We start from the raw sequence: 25665 nt of genomic DNA, 5'->3' as shown, positions 1-25665 counted from the left end.
ATCATTCTAATAATTCCATTTTATGATTCTATGTCCTTATACAGCTGGAGCATACTTTCTGAACTCCTGGACTGTCTTTTCCAGGTTAGTTTCAAATTAAAACAATCTAAAACATGCTCCAAACACTATGCAAGCACATTATGTGGGCACGGCGGTGAGATTTATTTCAGAAGAGTAGTTCTCATCCAAACTAAATATTAGCATAAAGTAAATATTTCTAATCATCCTAAAGAAAAGCATCCTAGCTTTTACTCACTGAAAGACAGTTCATGTGTATTTTCAATGTATCTTTGTAACTAACTGTAGATTTCAGTCCCTGGTTTTACAACACGGCAGTTTAGAAGTATGAAGAGTTTCATGGAATCAAGCGGCAATACTTATCTGATGATTCACATTTTCTTAAAGGCTGTTTAGCAACAATCAGAAGAAACTTTTTGGCTTGGAAATGAAACAGGTAACAGGTGGTGATTTGCTGGCAAAATAAGCACTGGTGACCTCATAAGGAATCTGAACATCTTATTGAGTTTCATTTTGTATTGAACCTTTTTCATAACAGTTTTCAAGAACCAGGTTTATTAAATTAAAACTCAAGGGATGTAAAACTATTCCAAATTAAGCTGGTGATAGGTTTTAAAAGTCTACGGAGGCTTGAAGTTTTATTTTTTTTTGTATGTTCAAGTAATCAAACAGGACTTCATATTGTTTCTAACTCAGAATTAAAAGCATTACTGAAAAGATAAACACCCCATGAACTGGAAAAGTGCAAATAATTTAAACTCCATAGATATCTTTCTGCCTTCAGGCCATAAAAAACAGGATATCCTGTTATTATAACCATATCTTATATGAGGAACCTGCAGTTAAAAAAAAAAGGATTTCACATCTCAAAATTGCACAATGAAATTGAAAATGCAATGAGAGAAATCTCATGGGATTTCCCGCCATTCTGGTCAAATGTACTCTTTGTTCCCAGTCTCCTGTTAATATATTAATAAAACTTTGAAACAAGATACACAAAGGGAGGAAATATTTTCAGAGATGCAAGAGATGCTTAATAGGTTTTCATAACCAACACCACATGAAATTGGTAGAAAAAGTTTCCAGATTGTGAAACACATCCACTGCAAAAATATTGCAACTTTGCTTCAAATTTCTGAAAGAGAGCTCTGAACTGAAAAGACAATCTCTGAAGACATCACCTTTCTTAAGGAATAGTATGAATTTTTAAATATAAAATATAAAAACTGTGGTATTTTCCTAAACTGAGAAATAAAATATATCCTTAAAATTCACTTCTAGATAATTTAAGGGATGAAAAGTAGGACCCCCCCACCTCCCCCCCCCCCATATTTGAACTTAAAAATTATTTACACTTTTTTTTTCTTCTATATCCTTCAATACTCAGGAAGTGGGTTTGGAGCTCTGTAGAAAGAGCTGTCTTTCACTGATGGAGTTCTTGCAATATTAGGGTTATCATACAACTTCATTAATTCATGCAGTTTGCAGTCTTAAGTTGAGGCAAGTTTTGAATTTTTATCCTTAAATTTCTTGAGTATATGCCTGCATGTTTTATACTAGAGATCTCTAGATATTTTTAGACTAGCTTGGTACCCTTCTGAACGTCTCACTGCATTGAGTCACACTGACATAATTTTAGGGAAATATTTAGATCATTCAGTTGAGTATGTGGTATATATTTGGAGATTAAATCCATTCATTATTTTCTCAGGTCCAATCTTCTTTTATTCAGTTCTTTGTGAAACAGAAGCACATATCTACAATGAAGCCTGCCAGGAGTTTGACATGAAATTTGGAACTCTAAATGGGGCAGCTTCATCTGAGAGTGTCTAGCCTGTCTGGAGGCTTAGAGCTTGGTGCTTGACTATACATATTGTCATGTTGTGCAGGATTCAGAATCTTTGTTCCACACCTCCTGGGTAAATAATGTTGAGAATAGACCACTGTATAAAAGTCAGCTGGTGGTGACAGTGCCAACAGACGTGCCCTGTAAAGTGATTGTGACTGCTCTGCATCTTACTGAACTCAGGGCTGTCACTGGACATTAGGAAAGCTCTGAACACGAGATAGGTTCCCCTGTGCACCTTTGCAATACTTTATGTTGTCTCTGCATAGCTCTGATACTTCAGCAAGAGCTGAGATTCTAGCAATTCAGTTTGGAGCACCAACATAAATACCTGGGTTCAGATGTCTTGAGATCTGTGCTCTTCGAAAAGGAGCTACCAGTCAATTTAAAATTCCCTTGAGGTGAGCCTGAACTTGTGAGCAGGCTAAATCATTATTTTGAATTCAAGAACATTAATAATGTCTAAACCCCGTGTGATGGAAATTTTTGATGGTTTAAATATATCAATTTATGTATTTACGGTTTGTTTCCCATTCTGTGACATAAGTCACTATAGGAATTACTTTCTTACAGTTTTCTGAAATTTTATGCTTAAATGTGTATGAAATGTTTTAGGTATAAATATCAGGTCTTTACAAATTCTAACAGGTAAAGGCAACTACAGATACACCCAAAATTAAATAAAAGAGTAATGATAAGTTAAATACTTCTGACCCAAGAAAACCAGTCTTCTTTGAATTAATTCCTATATATATGTGTATGAATACATATATATATATGAGGTATTATGATATTCCATGCTTATTTCTTATTATACTGTTATTTTCTATAATAAAATTAATAATTTATTATTATAGATGTTATTTCATATGATTGCACATTGTTACCCACCCTAGCAGACTAAAGTAAATTATCACCACAGATATGAGCCGTTTCCTATTACTTTACCTCAGTTATGGGGAATGGTTTTGGATGTATTTGATTTACTCCTCCAGGAAAAATTTACATTTATCCACTATCTTTCTATTTTGGGCAACCCAGATGTTTAATCATTCTTCACAGTCCCTATGATAGCAAGAAGGAAGTTTATTCTCTTTTTCTTTTGCCATAGAATGTTCACATATATATAACTAGAATGGATACTAACTAGAACAGATAATAACTGTTAAAACTCTTTTAAAATTGTATTCCTTCTTAATATCAGAAGTCTTCTTTTAAACCATTTTACTACTTCCTTTATTGATCTGTTATGAATAGACCAGAATGCAGGAAGATTTGGAAGAATTTTGTCCTTCACATTAAAGTCAGCCCATAAAACTTTTTGTGAGCCACAAAGTCCCTTTGCTGTGTTCTGTGAAATTTCAGTGAGAAGCTGGAAGGCTAAGGTGCTACTCCAGTGGTAATACAAATCTGGCTTCAAATAGCAATGCGAATTCAGTTCAGAGCTTTCTGCTGCTATTACTTGGACTTTGTGATCCTAATATTTCTGAGCTGGTGCAATATAAAAATGTTGTAAACAGTGGATGTACTTGAATACAGGTAGCTCTTAATATTGGGAGGAAGTGCAAAGAACAAAAGAATTAACACTCTAAGGCACTGATGTTTAATTTTTGAAATTAAAAAAAAACAGTGAGAAGATTTTTTATATTTCTTTTGTTAAAGAAAATGAAAATAGGAGATTAAAACTTTTCACAGTAACATATTTTACATGGATGTTTGATGTAGAACATATAACCTCAAACAGTAAATTGTCACATCATGTTAATAGATCAAGGATGTTAATGTTCAAGTGCAGAATTTTTTTCCTGATATTTTGTGTGGCATCCAACACATTTTAGATCTCTGCATTTATACAAGTCTTTGTTGATATCTTATTTTTTTTTAGATAAAACTGATAGTAGTTTGATGTATAAGGTAACACACATCACATATTTTCAAACATGTTGGCTCTTTATTTTCTTTATTAACCTTTTATGGAATTCAGTTTGTGAGATATTTATAACCTGTTTCTCAATTAAATGTGCTTTTGATATACAATGAGATTTATATTTTAGTGGAATATTCAAGGTCACGTCCAGGGGTGGAGAATACAGGCGCCAATTTCACAGCCCACTACTCAGATCACCAGACCACACTCCTAATATTTTTGTTAGACAAATGGCAACAAAGTTTATTAGATGATAACAGAGTACTACAATGTTCAATTTATTTTGGTATAGATTTCCTGCTATAATTAGTAAATTATCTAGTAATTATAGTCCAATTTTTAGAATTAAATAAATATTACTGTAACTACAGTGAATAGGTTTTCACTTTAATTACAAAATCATGTTTGAATTTCATAGAGAAAATCTGCATATGTGTTTTTCACACTGGTAAGACCATAATTTATCAGTGCTTAATCTTTTCAGATATTTCTCTGTGTCCAGTTTGTTCTGTTCAAATTGTGTCTTAAAAACTAAGTTTTCTTTGAACCTGAACATTCTCTTTTATTAAATCTAAATACTTTATTTGAATTCTGAATGATGAACTACTTTTTTTTTAATAGTTTGATCTAACTTTTTACATTAGAAGAAAAGACATTCATTGCTTATAAGTTCTTAAGTTATTAGGGCAAATATTTCAATAAAAACTTTCATGCTTAATTCTGAAACAATGAGGATAGTTCAATATGTTAATTTGTGGTCTGAAAACCAGATCGAAGGTGACTTCATTACATTGCTTCTGAAAATTTCATGGAAGAATTTAATCTGTTGGTGAATGTGTTCATTAAATCTGGACATTAAATTAACTGTTGTTACATAAAATTAGAAAGTAATATCTAATATATAATGAATCCACACATTTTATGTCTTCAAATGCAAATGTACTTTGAATGCTTAATAAACAGCTGGAACACGTAACTCACAGTGAGTTTGTAATTGCTGCTAGCAAATCACACAATTCTCCTCTAATTTCACTGGTTTTTTGAGATAATTCAATTTATAAAGCAGTAAATATTTTATGGCTATCTAAAATAATTTCTACTGACGATGATAATCAACTACTAAAAGCTAAAAATATCAGTGAAACTGGGGTCAGCAAAGTCACTATGCCACACTGCCAGGATGGTGGCAGTGGAGCAGCCTGCCCAGGGAAGTGGTTGTGCCACCACCCCTGGAGGTATTTGGTGGATGTGGTGCTTAAGGTCATGGTTTAGTGATGGGCTCGGCACTGTTAGGTTAACTGCTCAATGACGTTAAGGATCTTTCCCAACTACGTGATTGTACAATTCTAAGACACACATTCTACAAGAAATGCCATCTCCTTGGTTCTGAAGCCAACCATATTCTTCTTCTTCTATTGTTAATATCTCCATAGACTATTTTTTGCTTTTTACTGATACAGCAATGCTCTTCTGTATGGTGATTATAGAATTATAGAATGCCTTGGGTTGAAAGAGACCTTAAAAATTCATTTTGTCCAGCCTCACTTACATGGGACATCTTCTAGTTGATTGGGTTACTCTAAGCCCTGCCCAGCCTGGCCTTGAGCACTGCTGGGTGTGGGCCATCCATCATTTCTCTGATCAAACAGTTCCTGTGCCTCACCACCCTCTTAGCTCTAAACCTACCTTCTTTATGTTTAAAATCATTGCTCTGTCTTGTCACTACAAACTTTGGTAAAAACTGTGTCCCCTTCTCTCTCATAACTCCCCTTTATATATTGAAAGGCTGCAATAAAGTCTCCCTAAAGCCTTCTCCAGGTTGAACAGCCCCATTTCTCTTAGCCTGTCTTCACAGGAGTGGTTTTCAATCCCTTCCACCAACAAGTCGATGTTTTGGGCTGGAAGCCCTAAATCTAGATGTAGTACTCCCATTTGGCTTTCACCAGAGCAGAGTACACAGGCAGATTCAGCTCTCTTTATGCAGCCCAGGTCACAATTGGTGTCTTGGGCTGAAAGAAAACATTGTTAGCTCCTGCCCAGTTTTTTATCCACCAGCCTCCAGCCTGTATTAATGTTGGGGATTACCTCCACCCACATGCAGGACTTTACACTTTTCCTTGCTGAGCTTCATAAGATTCACATGTGCCCACTTCTGAAGCCTGTCAATATTCCAATATTCCTCTTGTACTTTTTTTGGCTGCAGTAGGGTTAATTTTCTTCACACTGGCTGGTATGGGGCGGTGTATTGGTTTTAGGCTGGAAACAATGTTGATATACAGAGATATTTTTGTTATTGCTGAGCAGTGCTTGCACAGTCAGGGCCTTTTCTGCCTCTCACCCCAATCTGTGAGCAAGGAGGATGGGAGTGCACAAGAAGATGTGAGGACACACAGATGTGACAGCTGACCCCAGCTGACCTAAGGGACATCCCATAGCATATGGCGCAGTGCTCAGCATATAAAGCTGGGGGAAGAAGAAGGAAGGGGTTAATGGTGCTTGCCTTCCCAAATAACTGCTATGCAGGGTGGAGCCCTGCTTTCCCAGAGATGGCTGAACACCTGCCTGCCCATAAGAAGTGGTGAATTAATTCCTTGTTTTGCCTTTTTTGGGTGCTTTTTTGGCTGCTTTGCTTTGCCTGCTAAACTGTCTTTGTAGCAACCCATGAATCCTCTCAATTTTATTCTTCTGATTCTCCTCTCCAGTGTGTGAGAGGCTGAGGGAAGCTTAATTACCTGCTGCACTTAAAACAACAACATTTCTGCATGGCATCCTATCCATCGTCTGTTCAGCCATACCACACATCTTGGTTATCCACAAATTTGGTGAGAGAATATGAAATCCCACTGTTTATGTAACTAATAAAGACATTAGACAGGACTGGTCCTAGTAGGGAACCTTGACAGACACCACTGATGTCCAGTGTGATAGAGAACTGTTGGCTTCAACTCGTTGGATGTGATCTTCCACGCACAACACAAAATGATCAAAAGTAGAATGAAATTGAGTCTGTGGACTGTGGTGAAGGCTGTACATGTTGATTCCAGAAAGTAGTAACATATATAAAAAGATTCATTTTCATATTAAATAATTCCTTTCACCTACTCTGACACATCTCCAAGGGAACAAAGAAAAATAATTTCATGTATTGTAAAGAATGTCCATAAAATAAAAGAGATTATATTACATACTCCTAGAAATAGTTCTAATATAACTTTATATTGCCTTCTTTCTCTCCCTCCACTTCTGTCCATCAACATTTTCATGCTGTAATTTTTTCTTTAACAATGGAATTGCATGTTACTTTCATTAATTTCTGTAGATCAGTTGTGATAGACATTCTGATTTAAAATGTTTTATTCATGAGTTGTCTTTTCTTGTTTAAATGAAAGAAATACCTGTTTGTGTAAGCTAGTATTCAACTTGTTTGATTTTGAGCATTGGGGGATTTTTTTAGCTTTTCTTTTTATTGTATGCTCATAAGAACTGAACTTATCATTAAGTCTTTTCAGACCTCAGTTGACTAAAATGAAAACTAAAATATGATAAGCAATATCCCTGAGTCTTCCTTAGTTGTTGTTTTCTTAAAAACAAAAGTGCAGAAAAACAAAACCCAGTCTATTTCTATTTATTAGACTAATTGAATCTAATCTCACCCTTTAGCTTATTTTCTAGTCATGCCATCTTTACTGTAATATTTCAATACCGATAATTTTTTTCACTTTCTCATTTTTGTCAATATCCTTGAAAATTCCTGCTGATTTTTTAAAGTATCCATGCTGCAGATGACATACTGCTGTATTGTGTGAGGAGAGTATAAGAAGTATTAATATCAGTCTGAACTCAAGGTTAATATAGTCTTGCATCAAAAACTGGATAGAATGACATGTCAGCTTTTCAACAACCACTTATCATCAAATATAGACAACACAGTATTTCCATAAATATTTGAAGCAAAATAGTACCCATCTTGGTCCATGAATTTATGATTTTTTTCACTCTAATAACATGTACTCTTCAAGTAATGGATCTTTTCATTTATCATAAAGTTTCCTTTCATAATCATATTTCATATCTGACTAGGCAATATCTGACAAGTATGATATCTTGCTAAATCAAGCAAATATTTGCCATTAGCAAATATTTGCCATTAGTTAATATTTATATACACATAAACTAATACAAATATTTTAACTATTTCTCACATTAGATTTGGATATTGGCCCTCCTACCAATCACATAGAAAGATAGCTTCTATTATTTAAACATCTATCATGAAGAAAGGGCTGCATTGCTTAGCATTTAGGGAGGAATACTTTTTCGATTGTTAAAATTATTTCTTCATCTCAAGATCTTTTCACCTTCATCTAGGTTTATAGCCATGAAATAATGAGTTCTAAGAAAAAACATTAAAAAAACCAGTTCTCACCAGCACTCTTTGAATAGCACCAAGGAGGAAAATTCCATTTTAGCTCTTAACTTATTTATCTATGCTTGCTAGTTGACCCAAATTGCTTGTATTCTTGCAAGCTGTAGTGCATTCTCATAAAATTTGCATTTTTACAGAACAGACATGTTCTTTCTCCCAAATGAGTGGCTATGCTCAGATTTGCTCAATTTCAAGCCACTGAACTAGTTGGATTTGAAAAAGTTTCAGTAGAAACAGATTTGTTTCTTTTAAAAAGCATAATTACCTGAGCAGTAATTCAACACTGGATTTTCATAAGATCCAATTATCACCTAAAAATGAGCCTTAACTGGTGCTTGGCTACACACAGCATAAAGGAGATTTCTACCCTGTATTGAACACTTCAAGTATTATCTGGGTATGAAAATTACTTTTTTCCTTACATTATTTTTTTCAGTTCAATTTTTTAGATGTGCTTTTTACTTTAATCTTAAGAATTGCTTGATTAGGATCACTAATTATTTTTATCAGCATTCTTTTCAATTATTTCTATGTTCCATATCTAAAAAGCCAGATAACATGTAGAATACATTTCATGATATAAAAAATATAAGCAAGATAAGCTTAAAATTTAATTGTGATGCCTTATTTCAATAAAGAAAATTAGTTTGACAGCCATTAATATACAAGAGAAATGACTGACATACATTAACAACTACAAACAGCATCCCTAAGATTATGCAAGTTTAAAAAATGCTGGGATGATATATTAATCAGTGTAAGCACTGAAAAGAGATGACAAAATTTGCTGATCGCTGCATTCTAACTTAAGCTGAGAAAGTTTTTTTCCTAATTTATTCATTGAATTTCACCTCTCTGTGTTCTTGAATTCTCTGTGGGCAAATTAGAACACTCTCAAATGTATTAATCCTTTTATAGTGTCCAGAAAATATTGTTTGTGAACTATTTTTGTCTGTAAACAAATTAAAAGTAGTGTGCAAAACAAATTTCAAAATTCAAATCAGTCTTGTCACTTTAGTTGATATGCGAATTGAAAAACTTAATCAGAGTCTCAAATGCTTATAAATGTTTTCTTCTACCTGCCTGAAATTGCCTAGCCCAAATTTAAGAGTTCAGTTTTCCATAAATAGTGACCTATTCAATTTATCATTAAGGAGTTTAAGAAAATTAAATAAATTAAACCATTTCAATATTATGCTTTCTACATTATAATAAGATTGTAAGTAAATTTAAAATATTACATTGTTACATTCCTAAGGGCATGTGAAAGCAATTAAGTGCAGTGTATGCATCAAATGAAAACTAAATATCAAATTAGTCAATCTAAAACTTTTTCCCTATAATTGACCTCTTATTGGATTTAAATTAAACTCACAGAACTGTATTTCATATCCAGTATGTTGTAGGAAATATAAATTTGAATATGACTTTCCTCTTGGGCATTGTGATCAAGATAGATTAACAAGCTGAAATTAAAAGTTACACAAGATTTCTTTGTTGTCTTTAGTTTCTCTTTTCACCTGCTATCAGTCTACAATTTACTGTATTTAAATATGCTCTTATTCAATATTTGTGGGCAATAAAAGATGAATTCACTATTAAAACCATTGAATTGTGTATAGATTTGTGTTAGAATTCCTCCCATTACATTTGTCAAAACTATCTTTTTGTTAGACTTTGTTGTCTACATATTTATTGCATTACTGTTTGCTGTTCCCTGTGAGGAAAAAAAAGCTTTTTATAGTCTGAGTTGTGCAATGCATCTGCTCTTTTCAAGTGCTATTAAGTGACTGGTGAACCTTCATTTTTAAGGACATTCTACACAAAATTTCTGAACATTTCTTATTCATTTGAAAAAATAATTAGCAATGAAAAATAAAATCTAAAATATTTTGAAATTTGATTAAAGGGTACATGTGTTGAGGTTTGACTGGTTATCTAGGAGTTTTCTTTTTACTTGAGTACCAGTTTGTAAATATCAAACAAAGACACACAGAAATAAAATTTTACAAAAGGCTGTTCCATATATCTATTTCTAAATGGCCCTGGAAATTTCAGAAAGGCTGGTGCTTTATATGTTTTTAATTGCTGTTCAAGTCTGTTTTGCCCATGAGAGTAGTTAGTAAATAAATGCTCTACCTTTATCTTGACCTTGAGTTTTCTCAGCCTATTTTCCTCTCCCTAGTGTTGAGGAGAAGTAAGAGAGTGGTTGTGTGGGTGTCTGGGTGTTAGCCAAGGCTAATCCACCACAAAAGCTAGCAATTATTTTCTGATTATTTTAAGCTACGTTTTATTTTACTCATAGTAGTTCATATTATTGTTGCTATTGATACTTATATCAACAGGAGAAAACAATATTTTAAAATCCTGTTGTTTTCCAACACACTTTTTTACTTAGAGAGCTTTGAGAGGCTGGAGTATTCTGACATGTTCTTTTGATCTCAGGTCACATACCTGACCAGTAGATGAGTAAATATAGGGCTCTGTGGCAACTCTTAGCAGTCAAGTTGGAGGTTTAGAAACTAAGAAATGTGAATTGTCTCACTTTTAATGTTTACTGAGGCCCTGACACACTACATTGCCAGAGGCAAATTGCAAACATTTTTTATCTGCGAGGAAAGACCTTAAAGCTGAATTTCTAGTTAATTGAACTCATTTTAACTGGAGCAGAGGTGTCAGAATGGACCAACAAACTGCATTCAATGAATAAGGTTCCATCTAATATGCCCCTCTGAGCAGAGGGAAAGAAGACCAAACTCATTCCCTTTTGTTAGTCCCTGAAGAATTGTATTATCTCACTTCATTTTCTACTACTATATGAGCTGCTTATTCAGAGCCCAGCCTGCCTGTCAGGTAAAGCCTCGACCCTGCTCAAGTCAAAGCCTTTTGAGTGGAGGAAGTGTTGACACAGTTTTAACAACTTATAAGGTTATTCTATTACGTACACATTGTAAAGTAAAATACTTGATAGGACAATGTAAAAACTAAATGCAAAAATAGTAAGTGTATCATATAGACTATACAAACACAATACTAATCCTTGCATTATGTAGTTCATTATTACTCAGTCTCCTTTCTTCTTTTTATTTGTTGTGGCAATATAAAAGGGTCCCAAATGGAAGGGCCTCATTTCCAGCAGCTGACATGTATGGCACTAGAAATACATAATTTCTGATGAAATAATAAATGGCTTCCTTTCTGTCACACTAGTCGTACTCCAAGAAAAATGTACGTGACGCTTACTTTCAAAACATGAAATAATGGCACAATAAAGAACAAAAAAAGACAAAAATTACAGTGGTATATTCTTAAATACAGTATTATTTCAGATAAATAGTTATGATCTAAAATGGTAGTGTTCTTGTTATATGAAAGACTGTAAATGCAGGCTTTCCGGGGGAAAAAACTCAATTTTTAATTATTTTCCTCACCCATTTCCTCACCCCTTACTCCTTAATTGTTCTTTGTGAAATTTGATCTTTTGGTCATTTTCTCTTTACTCTGTAACCTTTAAAAAAGATGTCAGAATCTTCTGTAAATTGCTTCAATTTAAGCCTGGGGAAACTAAAGTAATCCAAAGAAAGTCGTAGTTAAAATGATCCCATGAAAGAATATTAAACACACGACGTGATTATGAAATTTTCAGAATACATCATTTTGTCTCTGCCTTTCACTCATAACATCTACAGCAAGGAAGAAAATTAATATACACTTCCTGGCACATGACCAAAGGGATAACATTTCTCCCCACCTACTTGCTCAGAAATGCAAATCATGATTGATTTCTATTGTCTAGGCTTTCATTTTCTTATCAACTTCAAATCTCTGTTGGTTTTTTAAATTTTGCAAGAAAAACTTGACCAATGCATTTAAGCCAATCTAGTCTAATTATCACCTTGCCATCCCCAGAAAAACAGGAATAAACTCGGTAAGAAGGCCATTTCCAATTGTGTGCATAGACGGTTTTCATAAGAAAAGTGGTCTCTGGATTAGTTGTGAGTAAGTGTCATTTTTGTTTCTCTTAATTTCCCACTTTAAACAGGGTAACAACTCAGAAAGTCAGTTTTCCAAGGTGAAAAAATATAGCAACATGCAACTTGTTTCATAAAAAAGAATCAATACTTTTAATATGTCTGTAAAACAAGTTAGACATAAGATATAAAACAAAAATTGAATAGCAATATAAGGGAGGTTTCTAGAAACAATTAAGAAAAAGGCTGAAGCCATACATTTGCAGTGAAATGAAACTAGGAGGGATTATAAAATGTGAATGCATAAAGAGTAATTAAGAAGAACAAGCGAGTGGTGAAGGGAAACAAAACTAATATTCTTTTTTTACATACATCAGGATCACGAAGTCTATACAGCCATTTGATGATCAGAGTACAAAAGGTATGGTAAAAACAAAGAAGCAGAAAAAGGTCATTGTTGAGAGGCTTCAGTGGTGAACCTTGCAGAAGAAAAAGGGGAGAGGAGAGTTCCATTAGGGAGCTGCTCTCAGCAGGAGACTTATCTGAAACTGAGTGATTGTGGGAGAGGAGGGGGAATTTATCATTTTCACAGATTTCCAAAGGCCTTTGGGCAAAGTATCTCACACAAAGCTTTTAAGTAAATTAGGTGGCATGAGCAAAGGCATTTGTTGCATAGATAAATGACTGGTTAGGAGAAAGAAAACACAAATAGGAGTAAGTTGTCAGTCCTTGAAGTGGAGACAGGTCATCAATGCTGGTAAGCAGAGGCTTGTGCTGTAAAACATATTCATCACTGACCTGGAAAGCAGGAGATTACTGAAAAGAGAAAGCTGCTGACAATACTGTATTATTCAAGATAGTAAGTTTGAAAGCTAACTGTGAGGAATTAAAAGAAGACTGTAAGACTGAAGGGCAAAAAAGTGGCAAATGAAATTCAGTGTAAATAATACAAGGCGATGTACATGGGAGAAAAACAATCCTAATTTCACATATAAAATTATAGACTCTGAACTAACCATTACCTCTCAAGAGTGGTATCTAGGGGTGTAAAAAACCATTTCCTGAAATACCAGTTTTATCAGTTTTATAATACCAGTGTTCAGAAAAACAAATAAAATGCTAGAGACAATTAGGAGAAGGAGACAGAACAGGACACAAGCCATCATAATGCTTGTATCTGACTTTGCCACACCTTGAATAATGCAAGCAGCTCTGATTCTAAAAAAGTATGCAATAGACTTGGAAACAGTCCAGAGAAATACAGAATAATTTCTGTAGAAGAAATGACTGAATATGCTAAGAAATTTTAATCTAAAAACATTAGTGGAAATATGATAGAGGTCTATAAAAGGTCAGCATATCAGGATGGCAATGTATTTTCTCTGTTCACATTGGCCAAACCCTGGGCTTGATACAGTCATGTCAAGGTTGCGGGAAGGGATGTGATGAATATTTTTCTCTGTTCTGGGACATGTCTCTGTCGAGGGTGGTAGTGGAACAAGGATTTTACTGAGTCTAGAGGACTCAGGTTAGGAACATTCTTCTCAGTGTATCAGGAATAATGCAATAAACCATGCTCTGTATATATAGCACTCAGAGGTGACAGAAGGAACACACAGCAGCATTCTTCTTGCCATTCTAGTACCTGTATCACAGAGGAATCTCTGAAGGCATTGAAGTGGGAGATTTTGATCGGGATGCGTATGTCCTAGGCCTTGTTCCTTTCTTCCTTTTGGTCAGTGGCAGGGCAGATGCAGGTGGCCTGGTGGGCACATCAGAGCTCCAGAGCCCAAGTGCCTAGAGGCAAAGTCACTGTAGCATCAGCCACTTGACAGGCCCTGTGAATGCAGGGCTTCTCTGGCTCATGAGATGCACATCACCACCAGCACCCACCTCCTGTGTGGCTTTCTGAGCAGCAAACCCAGCATGGAGGAGTCAGAGGGAAGGCTTTATGACAATGGAGTGGAACTGGCCTTATGTGAGGCTGCCCCTGTACCAAAATTGTCTGTATTCCTCAGCTCCCAATTGGGCTTGAAAAACACATGCTGCAGCACTGTACAGCCTGGAGACAGCTGCTGCTATCAAACATCTGACTACAAAACTTTTCCAAAGCTTTTCTGAGTCTTTTCTCATGCTTATCATGAAGAAGTGTTGTGGAGACAGCATTTAGATGTACTTTTCCAGCAAAACTGTAAGAGATGGAGTCTGAATTATTATTTTCAGATTGGTTTTCAATAAATATTCTAAAAATTAATATTAATTTAGATTTTTCAAAAAGAATCATGGTCCTTCTTCCTGAAAAAAATTGATCTTTGTCTACTGCCTTTTTTTCCCCACTGAATTCTTCAGTTTCATGCTCCTTTTCACCCTGTTTCAAAGGAGTGGAGATAGCATAGTATATTAAATGCTTGTTCAGTATTTCAGTGCTTGAAATTTCAAGTTATTTGCACTTCAAATTATGCAATCCAGAGTCTGAAAATAAATATAATTTTTATTTTCCTATATTTCTGTAGAATAATAAAGTAATATTGCTATTCTACTCTGTGATGCTGCCTAACAAACATGAGGATGCAGTAGAAGAGCAATTTAATGCTTTGTAGGACACAGGGATTACAGTTTTACTTGCTTATTTTATTTTTGATGCTACAGAAAAAGGGTTACTTGAGTCCTTTAGACCTTGAACAGCCTGACTCAAAATAAATAGATGGGTATCAAACTTTACTAGTTGATTCAGATTACCATTGGTATTCCCAGCTCACATTTTTATTGCATATACATTTTTTCCTCTTGAGTGATGGCAGGAAGTTCTATAAAACTACATAATACCAATTCTGATTTATAAATGAACAGTCAGAAGTTTTGGAAACAGTTTAAGTTTTTTAAATATCTTCAGATAGAATTGTTGAAGGCATTTTTATTTATATGAGCTACATGCAGAAGAAACATCTTTGAAGAATATAAATATGCATGTTGTTTTGGTGGGGCCTTTTTCTGTTGCTTTTTAAAAATTACTATAGTAGCTAAAGCTGAAGTGGTTTTTTTTTGGTAGACTTTGATGTAATTACATAGTTGAGCCTGTGCCCTGTCCTGCAGTGCAAATAGCAGCACATCAAAAGCAAATGTCCTGCCAATTAATCTAAGCAATATTGAACACAGGGAATTTGCTAACCCACAGCCAGATGAGGTATAGTTTACTTGCTGTGACATCTGGTACCTGTTATTTAAACAAAAGGACATTTTGTGAATTTCTTGTGCTCAGAGAGCTCTGGTGGTGCAACCATTTCAGGTTTGAAAATGAAAAACATATAAACAATACTGGGATTTCAGGTTTTTTCACAAACAAAATATTCTGAATGTGACTTTATTTTGTTTTTTAAAGAGAGAATAAATGTAAGTTTTCCATCATGAGCAACAGCAGAGCGTCAAATCCTGCAGCACTTTGCATCCAAATTAAATTTCTAAAAGGAGGTTAGAGTACAGTATGTGTAGCATTGAAGCAGGTTGATAACCTTTTCTTCAAGCACCAGAGAGGTGTTGGATAACTCTGCTTCTTAGTAGATATGAAGCATTTAAATACTCTCACAATAAGAACAGGAAGAATGAGTGGGGATATCAGGATATAAGCCATTTTGGTTTCATTATATATCTTGAACAAAATGTGGAAATTATATAATGGTGGTATATCTCAAACAGAGGAGGAAATAGGGACAGCCTGTCATTGCCATCCATCCTGCGTGCCAAATGGGAAGGAAGGACAGTGCAAGAAAATGGAATGCAGTTAAAGGCATACACCTAATACACTTATTGAACAGAAACATCCAAGGCAAAAGGAAACCTTCATTCTGTTATTTCCTAGCTTTTGCATGCCTGAATTTGCATTCTCATTGTTTAGCACTAGGTTTTATACACAAGGTCATACAGGTTATGAATTTGAAGTTATGTACAATGTTTATGAAAGTCAAAGCACTTTTGTTCTTAGTATTATTATTATTACCCTCTATTTTAAAATATCAACAGAGAATGAGTCAAGTGGCTCTTGCTGTGGTTTGTCTATATGGACACTGGAGACTGATGAACTAAAAAATTATGCATTCTCTTAAGAAACACACTCTTTATGATATTAGTCTGCAGACATTCAATGTCATTGCTTAAAAATGTGCTACAAAAGTGGCAGCATTTTCTAAAACATGTCCCTTTCAGTGGGACATTTCAGGAAATTCATAGCTGAGTTAAACTATTAAAAGATTGAGATTTCCTACAAGCAGTTAGTGGTGTAAAAACCAATCCCTCTTTCACAGAAACAGAAATTAACCTTTTAACAACACCCATGCACAGGGTGACACAGATTGCTCATCCATGTGGGAAATCCACACATCTTGTGGTAAATAGAAAAAAAAAAAGATGAGCAGCATCATGTATTCATGCAAATTATACATGGGTAAACTACATAGTGATCATATTTGAGACGCATGAACTCTCTTGATTGCTAAATATGCTGATGTTTTCATCTAAAAGAAAAGATATATTCAGACCAGACTTCACTACTACAGCATGAGTGTCAAAAACACAGAATAGAAATTTTGTTAGATTATTTTTATGACTTCACAAAGGGATTTAAATAATTCAAATTCAAATTCTCATTCAAATTATATTGAAAAGAGAACTTTGACTCTAAGATTTCTCTTCTGGTTTCTGCTACACTAGTATAATGCTGAGTGCAATTTACACATTACCCTAGGTTTAGTCAAATTATCTGCAATTCACAGAGTTAAAATCAGATTAGTATCTGAGTTGTTTTCATTCTGAAAAACTATTTTAGCAATTTTAGATTAAAAAAGAAGTCTGATATCTAATGTTGATGAAATATGATGTAGAAAAAATGATGTTGGGTTGGAAGTTACCTTTAAATGTCTTCTAGTGCAACCCTTCCTGGAATGGACAGGGTCATCTTCAGCTAGGTAAGGACGCTCAGAGTGACACCCAATCTGACCCTGAATTGGGCAATCTAGCACCTTTCTGGGAAACCTATTCCAGTGTTTCACCATTTTCACTGTAAAAAAATGTCTTCCTCCTATCTACTCTAACTTGTCTAGTCTTGTAATTTAAAGCCATTACTCTTTATCCTATTACAACAGCCCCTTGTAAAAAGTATTGAAAGGCCTCAATAGAAGCCTTCTCCAACCTCATTTGAACAACTCCAGTTCTTACAGCCTACACTCATATGAGAAGTGTTCTATCACCCTGATCATTCTTGTGGCACTCCTCTGGACCCTCTCCCACAGGCCACACTTCTATTGACGCAGCTCAGGACACAGCTGGGCTGCACAAAGCATGTTGATGGCCTCATGTCCAGCCTTTCATCCAGCAGCACCCCCAAGTCCTCAGCAGGGCTGCTCTCTGTCTGCTCATACCCCAGCCTGTGTCGGTACCAGGGATTGCCCCGATCCAGGTGCAGCACCTTGTGCTTGGCCTTGTTAAACCTCATGACATCCCCATGGACACACAACTCAAGCTTCTCCAGGTCCCCCTGGGTAGCATCCTGTCAGGTGTGTCAACCACACCACTCAGCTTGGTGTCATCTGCAAACTTGCTGAGGGTGCACTTGTTCCCTCTGTCTGTCATCAATGAAGGTATGAAGCAGTACTGGTCCCAGTACAGACAACTGAGGGGCACCACTTGTCACTGATGCCCTTTAGGACATTCAGTTATTGACCACTACCTTCTGATTGGGAATATCCAACTGATCCTCCATTCTCTGAACAGAGAATTGCATCAAATCTGGATGTCTCTGATTCAGAGAGGAGGATCTTGTGAGGTATGGGACTGTGCAAGGTGAGGCTGACAGGTCAGTAGCTCCCAGTGGCCTCCATTCTACCCTTTTAAAGATGGGGTGGGGTGTTTCTCTTTTTCCAGTGACCAGGGACTTCACCCTAGTGACTGCAATTGCTGTGGAGAGTGACTTGGTAACTACATCAGCCAATTCCCTGTGAGTTTTGGGAAGAAAAAAGACAAATTACTCATTCAGCATATAGACCTTACTAGAATATATTTCTGATTTATTATATGCTTCTCTTTACTTTCTGCAGCTGTGGCAAATAATCTACATATTATTGGCATTTGCAATTTGCTGTGACATGAGGTTTAAAATTTCCTTGGCTACTTTTCTCTTCTTCTTAGAGTCTCATTTTTTTAATACCTTTTATACATGTTTTCATTATGTAAGTAAACTGTATCTTTTATAAGAAGAAAGGAAACACACCTGAGTTTGAAGTAAATCAGATAATTTTTGTAACTTAATCATATGTCTTGCTATTACAAACATGGAGGATTTTCTTTTGTAAAACTCAATTTTTGTGCAAGTTTTAGGGTTCAATCATCTTGAAAAACTTCAAAGAACACTTTTGAAAATGTTACCAGAAGTAATGAATAAATAAATTCTTATTTCAATTTACAAATAACATATATTTATATTGAAGATTCCCAGAGGAGGGTAATTTGAACATTCATTATAGACTTATTATTAGTACAGAAACGAAAACATTTATTAAGATTTAATGAATAAAAAATGCATAAAATAACCAAAATTTCATCAGCTCTGTGTTACCTAGTGGTTGCCTTTCCCCCTTTCAACAGAAACCTATTAAAAATTGTGTTAATTTCTATGACATTTGAAAAATATTTTAATATTATGAAAATTAGGGCTGTTTAATAAAATGTATGCTAATCTACCTTTAAAAGGCACTTTGAGTAGTATACGCAAATCACGTTACTGAAGAAATATTCTTACCTGGGAATTAACCTTTATTTTTTACACCATGACTGAAGTATTTTTCAAAGTATATATTTTTAGGTATTGATCTAACGTGCCTATTTGAATTAATTTAAGAGGAGTACTGCATTTACTCTTTATTAAAACTATATATAATTTTAAAGTGTTTGGCAGGTGCAAATTTCTGGGTCTGTGCCATACATAGCATATTTCTGCCACTTTGGAGGCAAAGACACAGAAAAGTCAAGGTGTGTGAGGATGCGCATAGGACTAAATTTTATTCAATCTTCTGGTGCCATCTTGTGGGTAGATAAAGAATTGTCTGTTGCATGAAGGAATAAAGCAAAAGTGCACAAAAATCGTGTATTTTGTGTAGTTGAGTTCCCACAACAAAAACAGCTTCCATAATGTTTTGGTGTTTTTATTTTCTAACTCGGTTTTTTAAACTATGTCCTCAGAATTTACAACGACCTTAACTGGGCAGTAAACACTACTTTGAAGCGACAGTCCTGCTGAGAATTGTTTTAGTCAGTATTTCTTTCTGTCCTCTGAAGCAAATGTAGGTCTCCTAGTCATGGTGTGTATCAGGAATCTGTGAAAAGTAACCTCCAAGTTATATCCAGCACACCAATTTTTATGCTTTATTACTGTATCCTTTATAAGACCTTCAACTTCGGAGATTCAGCAAAATTCCATAATCAGCTATTTCCTATTTCCCCCCTTTATTTACCAGTAGGAAAACTTAAGAATAAGCTGCTGCCAAATCAAGTATTTCTACAATGTTTATAATCTCATACCTTGATTAGCGCAGTCTCCTTATCAGTGACCATCTTTCTTCATGGTTTTTCTTTTCATCATTTCCTATTCATCTCTCTTCCACATTTTTAGTGGTGCCCAAATTCACAGCTAGAGGCCAAGGTGGCTGGACGAGTGAAATGTCTAAACCTAGGCAATATTCTCAGATTCAAATCCAACAATCCAAACAAAACCCCTCACTCCAATCAACCAACCAAACAAAAAAAAAACAAAAAAACCTGTTACCAGGAAAACAAAATAAATCAACAAAATCCAGCTAAACAAAAACCTACACTGGTATTTTTTTACAGGAACAGCAGTTCCTCAATAACATGCTGTCAATGAGGTATTGTTTAAAGAACTGGTCTGTTTTTTTATTTTTCCTGTTGTCTTTCTTGTTGAAACTGTGCCACTGTGTTGCCAGCTATAGTAAGAACTGCAAGATTAGGACAAAGTAAGAAAAGGTCCCTACTTCCATAGCCTTGCTGACAATGGGCTTGTGTAACTGAAAGATCTTATGTTTTAATCTCTGCTTGTGTGGTTTTTCATGCATTCATCCACTTCATGTTAAACACACATTTCAAAATATGTTTGTAGAGCTCTGGAAGTTGTCCAGAATTCTGAGAATAATTTTCACTGGGAATTTTCCAGATTACCACATTACAGAATCATATTCTGGATTTCTTGTACTCTCACTGACTTGATGGATCCCATATTTTTGCCCCACTGCCCTAATGACTCAATTTCAGTAGATGGGGATGGAAGATGTTGGTTTGGAAAGCCTTATGAAGAGGAATGGTTTGAATTCAGCTTTTTCACTTTCTGGGAAAGTGTTCCAAAAATATTTGTCAATCCTTTCACATCTCATGAAAAAATGGCTATCATTCATGGCTGTGACTTTAAATAAAAATGATTGTAACTGCTGGCCTGTGTACTAAATACAGCTACATGTATTTAGTGTATTTAGTCTACACATGTGTCAGTCCCATTTGGACTGAAGCCATAAAATGGCATTTTTATGGTAAGGCTCTGAAGGTGAATATTGCATTAGGTCATACAGATTCGTTTGAGGGTACTAAGCTGCTGTAAGAGTATAAGACCATAAAAGAAAGGAAATCCAACAGATACAGTCAAAGCTTGCCTTAGCTCCAGTTCTGGAGCTGCACTGGGCAGAAGTTTCTCACTCCAGAAGAGATGCTAGAGTAAAACTATCATAGAAGTAATGTGGACAGTAAAACATTATGAGTGGAAGTGAATTTCAGAGCTCAAATATTTCATATGAGGGAACACATCTTTCTTAGTCATGCAGTAATGCACATGCCTATTTGAATGGAATAAACATTGATCTGTGTTTTAATGGACAATTGTGATAAAATGGTACTTTTGCATTTCCCAGCAACCAAAAAATGAGTCTTGGTGACCTTACATAGGCTATATTGTCTTGAGGGAGTATTGTCCTGGAATTGTGTGTGAGCCTTATTTTGCAGTTAGGAATTTTGCAGTTAGTGAGTAAGATAGCGAAGCAACGTGGATAATCTAAGGCCCAATTCTCCAGGTCATTCCTTGCCTTCTTTCATTTAGACTCTGTGGGAACTCAGCACATCCCTCCGGACGTCCAGAGTTGCTGAGAACCCCGTGGGGGGCTCAGAGACCCTGTCATGCTGCCTGGAACAGCTGGTGGCTTGATTTTGATCCTTCCAGTGAATTGCCAGCTTGGCATGGGGATGTGAAAGCCACACAGGTTTGAATGGTGTAATAACAATGTGTTCACAGGATGAAAATGTAGATTTTAGGATTTTTGGTATAAGGGTTATGGGGACAAGATGGAGGAATCAGGGCGTGTCTTGTCCTTCTTTCTTCTTCTTGTTCTCCATTTTCTGCTGTGATGTTGGCACTTGTGGATTGGTTTAGAATAGAAGTGCACTGTCTAACATAGGTGATAGGTATTGGGAATTAGAAGTAAATATCATATATGTAGTTTGTAGTATAAAAAGACGACACGGCCTCGGGGGTGGTGGAGAGTGCTTGTGACTGCCATGCTGAGCTGACCTCAGCTGAGCAGAAAGAAAATTTTGTAGATAAGAAATAATAAACAAACTGAAGACTGAAAAAGTGAAGAGTCCAGACTCATTCTTCAGAGCGCGGGCTGCCTCAGAACCACCCCACGCATCTCGGGGCAGAGACAGACAGCCGACACGAGAGACTCAAACACATGTGTATCTACACTCTCTCTTATGAGCTGCCCAGACTCAGAAACAGTAGCTTTGTGTTCAGACATTACTGGTCTCTGAGAAAAATGTATTCAGTAGCTCTATATGTTTTTTGGAGTAAGTAACAAACATTCACACTGTGAACTGCAGAGTCACTGCCTTGAGCACTTCGGTACTAAGAGAAGAACATGATTCTTTTAGCCTATTAATCTTGGCTTCACAAAGACCTTTGAAAGAAAGTCTTAGAAAGAAATAATATAACAGATGCGTGCTTCTGATTGCATAGCTGCAATGGGATGGACTTAATCTGTAATAATTTATGCCAAATATTTAAAATTTAAGAGCCTAAAATTGTACAAGCATCCTGAAAGGTGACATGCTCTGCCTGTTGCACTACTATGGAAAAATTTGACAAGTGATGCAAACTGTATTCCTTTATTTCCAGTGAACAACATGTTGATATTGTACTAGGGGGATGCCTGTGGCCATATTTCCAGAAGTCATCTACCTGTTTGCTTCTGCTCAGAAGCTGGTGATCTGCTACTTATCTCTGTTGATCAGCAGTATTTCTAGAGCCTTTAGATGCAGAGGGACCAAATTTGGTCCTTGTAACTGGTACTTGTTTTGACATTTTTGTGCCATGAATTTTCCAAGCTTGAAGATAAATTATCTAGTTCAGCTCAATGTAGCATTCACATATATAGTAAAATTCATTAGAGTTCATTTTAGCACACATGGATCTAAATGAGTAAATTAAACAATGTTAGGCTATGTTCTCTGGAGCTGGAACCCAGACACTTAGATTGTTGAATCTGATGGCTAATAAATTAACTTCCCCAGGGTGAGTCTGTTTTGCCCATGATAGTAATTGATGAGCAAGAGCTCCCTGTCCATAACTCATGAGCCTTCCATCATAATTTTTTTGTTCAATTGAGGAGGGCAGGGATAATGTGTCTTGGTGAGGCCTGGAACTCAGCCAGAGTCAACCCACTACAGGCAGTTTTGGTTTTCAGAGACTTAAATACACATCAAGTAAATCATGTTGACTGAAACCAATCTTTTTTGTCTCTCTGAGTACCACTGGATTTATCAGCAGTTAGTTGCTTGTATTCAAGTACATTCAGGCAAATGAACCAACAAAAGACAGCAAGAATAATCAAGAATAAATCAAGGTTATAAAGAGGGATTTTATTTGATTTCCCATGGTTTTGGTGGTAGGCTAGCTTTGTGATTTTTAATCTCTTTACTTCATAATATTGATCGTGGTAATGGAACACTTAATATTTCAGCTTTTTTGAACAATATGAATTCTGTTTATGTGTGAATTTCATTCTTAATAATCAAACTGTGACAAAATAATACTAATATATAAAAATCTTTAATTTTCAATCCAGCATTACAGGTGTTTAAGTTAATGTCCAATTTCACAATGGTTTTATTGGAATTACATATCCATATTCCTCTGCTGCACGCCACAACAAAAGTATTTAGAGGATTGGGTTTAGTTTATTCTGTTCACACTTGGGTGGGCTTTAAAGAAAACTGGTATATTTGAAGGCCTGCTCATGGCAGGGGAGTTTGAACTAGGGTATCTTTCAGGTCCTTCCAACCCAAACTATTCTACAATTTGATGATGAAGATGATTGAAATATTTTCCATTGGCTTAATTATGAGAGGTTCTATTCCACCTGTACTCATTAGGTTTCATGTGTTATAGTAGTATTCACAGTCCCAAGTGGAAGTTCCTCAATAGTGTTCTTCTATATCTTCCAAAAGTTCTTATTGTGCCATCCCAGCCATAGTGTTACCTGACAGCATGCTGGTTTCTGTATCTCTATAGATCTTGCTGCCTGTGACTTTCTAAAAAATTCCTAACAAATATTGTTGTCTTCTCAACAGAAAGTTTATGCTTTCTGAGCTAATGTAAGATAGAAGTTCCTGCATAGTCAAAAGCCACTCATAAACATTCCGAACAAACTTTCCACAGGGACAGTGATTTGCACTACACTGGAAATGCAAAATTTAACATAATGATACTTTCCCAACAAAAATATCATTAGCAAAATCAGGATGAAACCAATCATGAAATAGGTCACAGAGATTAAAAGGAATGTGTTTCCTTTTGTCTACACTAATTCTCATCTTCTTAGCCCTTCTGAGTATCTAGCAATTTGTTTTTTCTTTTTTTTTTTGCTGATGTCTATTTCAGGTACAGGCATCTCTGTGCAATTCCAAGTAGACATAAACCCAGACTGAATTCCAACTAAATTACTGATTATTTCTAATTATCAGAACTGTATGACTTCTCAGTAGATAATTCCAGAACCCAAATTTCATGGTGAATAAACGATCAACTCACTTTCCCACAATTATATATTATTATTGTATATTTATATTTATATATATATATATATATATATATATATATATATATATATATATATGGAGGACCTTCCACTGTCTGTGTTGTAAATGTTGAATTGATATTTTCCAATATAGATATCAGCTTGACATGAACAATCAACCTAATTTCATCTTTCAGACATCCTCTTTCAGAAGACAGATAAAAGGAAGGTAAGACAATGCAGTCAAATTCTTCAGTGAAAATTCTTCAGTGAAAGTTCATATACTCAGCACTTTGGAAAATAGGATAATTTAAGTTGTTATAAGTTTTAGGAGAATTTATATATACATATATATATATATATATATATATATATATAATTTAGAGCACATCACTCCTGTTGCCACCTAAGAAATTTCATTTTGGTTGCAGAGCCAATCTATATGTCCAATCCACATGTTCAACTTTAAGCAGCATCCACAGATTAGAAACCCAGGTAAGGCATGTTTCTCTTTTATTTATGCTTTCTCTTATACTTCTTTCCTACCTAAATATGGTGTCTGTCTCTGAATCTCTTTCTTCTGTTTTTCACCTGCTACCACAGATACCAGACAAAACACATCTAATGGCTTTTGAAAATACTAATTTCTAAAATTACATGCTTCTTCACTTATATATCTCTTAATTTTAAAGATGCCTTTCACAAAGTTGGAGAAAGTAGTAAAGGACTGTAATTTTGTCACTTTTTCAAATATGATAGTGTATTTTTGGCATTTAGAGGAAAGAATCAACAAAAATAGCAACATCTGCTTAGCTAGGAATATTTGAAGCTGTATTAAGTTTCATTTACTAAAACCTATTTAAAATGTGTGCTCCCCATGTTAAGATATACTGGTTATCCATTTTAGTAAAATGCCCAAATTAACAATACTATTCTTTATTTCCTAGTCAAACAGGTACATGAACTAACTGTCATCGTAAATGGTTGCTTTCTACAATATTTCTTTTACAAGATTATTTGTCTTTATATGGTTGGAAAATATTTCCACAAGATCATATTGTCATAACATCTCAGAATATTTCAGAACATGAAGAGGGGTTCTTTCATCACAAAAAATTAAAATGAACTAAAATAACAAGAGGAACTAAAAAAATTATAATTGTAGGATAGTTGTTAATGTGCAGTGATCAGATTTTATCGCACCTAACGTATAAATTTTCTTCTTCTAATATTGCTTGGATACTGCAAACTTTAGTGCATTTCATAAAACTATGGTGAGATACAGTGCTTGTACACTTTAGGTCCTGAATAATTTTATAATTTTTTCCTCAGTGGCAAATTCCTTTTGAGTTGAATAC

At 35.2% G+C, this 25665-nt stretch overlaps 1 long non-coding RNA gene across 1 annotated transcript in view; it reads left to right on the top strand.

Annotated features, from left to right (window-relative positions):
- Window positions 1–24792, top strand: part of LOC139591948 (uncharacterized) — a 68145-nt gene extending 43353 nt beyond the window's left edge. Inside the window, exon 3 of the long non-coding RNA XR_011679808.1 lies at window positions 24739–24792. This is a non-coding gene — a long non-coding RNA (uncharacterized lncRNA). The remainder of the gene's footprint in view (window positions 1–24738) is intronic.
- Window positions 24793–25665: the final 873 nt, after the last annotated feature.

Source organism: Agelaius tricolor, unplaced genomic scaffold (genome assembly GCF_023055355.1).
Source record: "Agelaius tricolor isolate 1412-34295 unplaced genomic scaffold, bAgeTri1.0.p SCAF_7, whole genome shotgun sequence".
Lineage (NCBI taxonomy): Eukaryota > Metazoa > Chordata > Aves > Passeriformes > Icteridae > Agelaius > Agelaius tricolor.
This window is presented reverse-complemented; position numbering and strand designations above follow the sequence as displayed.